The sequence below is a fragment of the Schistocerca cancellata genome, chromosome 4 (assembly GCF_023864275.1).
Source record: "Schistocerca cancellata isolate TAMUIC-IGC-003103 chromosome 4, iqSchCanc2.1, whole genome shotgun sequence".
NCBI classification, from domain to species: Eukaryota; Metazoa; Arthropoda; class Insecta; order Orthoptera; family Acrididae; genus Schistocerca; species Schistocerca cancellata.
The window spans coordinates 806,805,412-806,810,757 of record NC_064629.1 but is presented as its reverse complement, the minus strand read 5'-3'; positions in this window follow the sequence as shown (position 1 = coordinate 806,810,757).

The following is a 5,346-nucleotide window of genomic DNA, read 5'->3' as shown; positions in this document are numbered from 1 at the left end:
GAACGTGATAACGTAGGTTCTTTAAAACGAAGTGGGTCGTCGTAGTGCTGATGATTCATGAGTTTATCCTCTGTCAAACGTCAGCCTTCGTCTTCATAGTACAATTCTTAAATATTTGAGTGCTTTGTGTGCCTGTATAACTCTTAAATTCACTGCGTACTTTTGTATTTGAGAAGTGAAGTATCGCGTTTTAGTAACGGTACGTGTGAAATCGCGAAGTCTGTAGCTCAGAGGTCATTTGTTTATTTGTTTTGAACGGCCAGTGACAGTTGATCACAACTCAGTGAGATGCCAACCAACAAACCAACAATGGCGCACCACCAGGAGACCAACAAGACATATTTTTAGCTTTTTCTGATTGCTCGCGTAGTTCAGTTCTTAAGTTAGGCCGGCCCCAGTGGCCGAGCGGATCTAGGCGCTTCAGTCCGGAACCGCTCGACCGCTACGATCGCAGGTTCGAATCCTGCCTCGGGCATGGATGTGTTTGTTGTCCTTAGGTTAGTTAGGTTTAAGTATTTCTAGGTCTAGGGGACTGATGACATCAGATTTTAAGTCCCATAGTGCTTAGAGCCATTTGAACCATTTTTTTCTTTAGTAGGATAAATAAGGAGTGTGATTGCTGTGTGAGGGCGCAAGAGGAGCGGGCTGCAGTTCGTAAACAGCTGACGACGCCAATGACACCTGTCGTTTGGGCTCTGAGTCTATTCGCAGTTCCTACAGACGTTTAGTGGAAGTGGTGAAGACGGCTGGACTAGCTCACAGGGTGCAAGCAGAGCTCACAGTTTGCAGTATTGTTATCAGGTGTCGATCGGAATCCCTTGGATTGGAGCCAAGTGGAGGATCTCAACTAGAGGCTTCGTCGATTCTGTGACAGTTATGGCTGCAGATTTCTGGACCTGCGTCATGAGGTGTGTAACCCTTCGTCACATATCTGGTCCTTTTTGAAGCTAAAATTTGTTCAAACTGGTCATGAACAGTTCCCATATTTCATATAAAATCACGTCCGCCCCCGTTAGCTGAATGGGCCGGCACGGTAGCTGAGCGTGCTCGGTCAGAGCTTTAGCTACCCTCTGTAATAAAAAAAAACTGAGTGAACGGAACAACAAAGAACCTGAACGGGTGTCATCGGACAGGCGCCCCGAACAAATTCAAAGAACAATATAGAACAAAATGAGATCTACCAACAAAAAAAAAAGAAAAAAGTGGTCAGATAGACTGTCAATCCTAAGGGCCCGGGTTCGATTCCCGGCTGGGTCGGAGATTTTCTCGGCTCAGGGACTGGCTGTTGTGTGATCCTAATCATCACCATTTCATCCCCATCGACACGCAAGTCGCCGGAGTGGCGTCAAATCGAAAGACTTGCACCCGGCGAACGGTCTACCCGACGGGAGGCCCTAGTCACATGACATTTTATTATTTATATAAAATCACGAATACTCGTTTTAAAGCAGAAAATTAAAATAAAAGCCAATGGAATAGAGTGTTATATGCAAAGTAGCAAGGGGCTTTATTCGAAAAGTTTCTAACGATCTTCCCTTTTGTTTCATAACTATTATATAAAGCCAACGCAAGTGTTGTCAACGTCTTTCGCGTCTGTTAGTCTCTAGCGTCTGTGAGTCTTTAGCGTCTGGGAGCATTTGCGTTCGAGATTTTAGTGTCCGAGCTTTTATGGTTGTACTTTGAATATTCGCGAGTTTTAAGTTCATGCGCTAACACATGAAATAGTTAACCTCCCTGGAAGCTGGGTTGATTAAAAGTAAATTTCTTTGACTTAGTTTTAAAGGAAGAATTTTGGGAAAGTGTAGCTCATCTGTAAAAGATATATTGTACTGAACCCTAGCGTGATCCATTCCTGAGTAATCCTCTAGTGTGTGGGATCCCCACCAGGTCGGATTAAAGGAAGACATGGAAACAATTCAAAGGCGTGCTGCTAGTTTGGTACAGGTAGGTTCGATCAACACGTAATTATTACGGAGGTGCTTCGTGAACTCAAATGGGGATGCCTGGAAGGAAGACGATGCTCTTTTCGAGAGGCCCTCTTGCAGTGATATAGAGAATCGGGTGGTTGGTTGGGGTGGTTGATTGGTTGATTCAGGGGACCAAACAGCGAAGTCATTAGTCCCATCGGATGAGGAAAGGAAGTCGGCCGTGCCCTTTCAAAGGAACCATCCCGGTATTTGCCTAAAGCTGTTTAGGGAAATCACGGAAAACCTAAATCAGGATGCCCGGACGCTGGTTTGAAACGTCGTCCTCCCGAATGCGAGTCCAGTGTCCTAACCACAGCGCCACCTCGCTCGGTATAGAGAACAGGCATTTGAGGCCAACTGGAGAGATGATAATAATAATAATGCGTGTGGGTAGACCGAAAGCCCCACGTGCGGGGAGTCCGGCCGCCTGTGAAAATCTTTTTAGTTGAAACCACTTCGGCGACTTGCGTATAGATGAGGATGGAATGGTGAAGAAACCAACAACACCCAGTCCACGAGCGGGGACAACCTCCGAGCCGGCCGATCACTCTGCTATGGAGGCGGACACTGGAGATGAAATCTGCTGCAGCCAACATACATTTCGCGTAAGGACAACGAAGATAAGATGAGAGAAAATAGGGCTACTACAGAGGCTTACAGACAGTCGTTTTTCCCTCGCTTTTTTGTGAGTGGATCAGGAAAGGAAATGACGAGAAAAAAAGTAGTGGTACGATATGACCTCCACCATGTGCCGTACGACGGTTTGCGGAGTAAATATGTAGATGCAGAATCCTGGAAAAACTTTGTGAGTGGATCAGGAAAGGAAATGACTAGAAAAAAAGTAGTGGTACGATGTAACCTCCACCATGTGCCGTACGGTGGTTTGCGGAGTAAGTATGTAGATGCAGAATCCTGGAAAAAGCCGATAGGCAGTTCGATTCGATGGTTGCCTCAGGGGAGAGGTTATGTGCGTTTAAGGTCATCAGATACTCAATATGGGACCTGAGGAAGGTGTGTAATAAAGTTGTGACTTGGATGTTATGTGAATGGGATTTTACGTAAAGGAAGGTGAGTGTGACAGACGGGAACTCATTTTATTGAGTAATTTCTCCACAGACTTCTCGATCACGAAATGGAAGTCAGTTAAAGCTACAGGATAGGTAATGAGGGCAGATATAGAAAAGTAATACTGTAGGGACACGACAGCGATCCAGCTTCAGTAAGGACTCGTAGCACGATGCTATTCTGGCTGCTTAATTGTACGGAAGGTACCGGATATCTTGAGGTACTCTATGAATTTTGGAAGGACTAGGAACTGAATCAGCTGATGAAGTGCGTGTGTGGTGAGGATAGGTGCATCTGTACGACTGTGAGGAAAGCATGACGTTCCAGGACTTGCAGGGGCTAATAGAACTTTGGAGGAGCAGAAATATAAGACTAAGGTATGGGTAGGAAGGGTAGGAACGAAAATTGCAGTACTGGTACACAGAAATAATGGCTCAACAAATGAATCCAAACTCTACGGATATGAAGCAGAATGTATCTAAATAAATGATTAAGTTTACAGATCATCTCCATATCTGGAAACGTATGTAGGGTAAGATTCTAGGGAAACTGGGAATAAGACATACGTCTTACGAAATTAAAAAATTACATTACTGTGAAATAAAAATAAAATAATAAATAAAATAAACGGAATCTGTTCGAAACTGCAGATCTTTTCCCATCTGTGAAACGAAAAACTTGTGCTTGGTAACATTCAACGTCGTGTTGTTACATCCCATGCATTGTAATTTGCTTGCATCAGCCTTGACACGCTGTCCAATAGGTGGTTTAGCTGAGCTGCTCCTGACGTCATCCAGTGTGAATGGCCGGCCGGTGTGGCCGTGCGGTTAAAGGCGCTTCAGTCTGGAACCGCGTGACCGCTACGGTCGCAGGTTCGGATCCTGCCTCGGGCATGGATGTGTGTGATGTCCTTAGGTTAGTTAGGTTTAATTAGTTCTAAGTTCTAGGCGACTGATGACCTCAGAAGTTAAGTCGCATAGTGCTCCGAGCCATTTGAACCATTTTGAACCAGTGTGAATGAGGAGGGATCCCGTAAAGACACAGTGCAAGTTTCAGCGCTCCCAAACATGCTCTGTCGGATTCTTGTCGACAGATACCACAGACCATTCTATTCAGTTTATTCCTGCGTCCTGAAGCAACGTGTTCATGAGGTTAGCGCCTCGTCCATTTGCAACTTGAAAGACGAATTTGTTGCCGATATGTTGGTTCTAGGATCAGACAACATGTTGGAGGAGCCTGTCCCGATACTTACCCTCTATAGTGATGAGAAACGCTTGACTACCATTCCCAAAATACGATCAAACCCTCTCCATCTAAATCCTTGAAACTGTGTGCCACGGACGTTCATTAACACCTGGCCACTTCTTCTTAAAATCTTCCGTTTGTCGGCGAAGAGAACACGACGTTACTGACTCAGGTTCCATTCCAGGTGTTCCCTTGCCAACCTTCCTCGTACACCGTGGTGCTCAAGTGTTTGTACTGCTATTATAGATGCCTAGAGGTCAAGTTGATGTGGAGACGGTTGTGCACTGTCTAGGTCGACACAGCTGTCCCAATTGCCTCTCTTGTATTCTCGTCGGGGTACCTATGAGAGATAATTTGGAGGTAGCGGTCATTAGCTGGTGTTGACTGTGGACGATTACCACTAAAAAGCAGATCGTTAATGCTTTGTGTCCGATGACGCGATTGAGCGCTCGAATGATCCCACCATTCAGCGAGCAGAGTCCGATGGTGACAAGCCATTTTGTCGTAAAATGATAATGCACGCATCATCTAAGTTGAAATGACCTTGCGATTCACGATGAGAATCTACAAACGGCGTTCAAAAAGTTTTGCACAGTCGTCTCTATTTTTTTCTTCTTTGCGGAAGAAGAATGAAACTTTTTTGTGGGCATACTTGGTACGTTTAGCTATACATTGAGCCTACTCAATGTAGCCTCCATCAGCTGTGATGCATCTGGCCCAACGTTCTTTCCATGATGTAAATGCACTTTGGTAAAATTTTGGAGATTGACTCTTACACCATCGCTTGATACAGTAAATAAGGTCTTTCTCACTGTCAAATGTTTTACCGCGCAGGTGGACCTTCAGACGACCAAAGAGGTAAAAATCAGACGGAGCCAAGTCCAGACTGTAGGGAGGATGAGGAACAATTTTCCAACCCATTTTCCTGATTTTCTCCTGCGTCATAAGGGCTATATGGGGTTTGGTATTGTCATGGCGTAGTCTGATGAGCTGACTCTGAAGCTGTGGTCTGTGGGTCTTGATGGCACGTCGTAGCTTGTCCAATTACAAACAGTAACAGTCCTGGTTA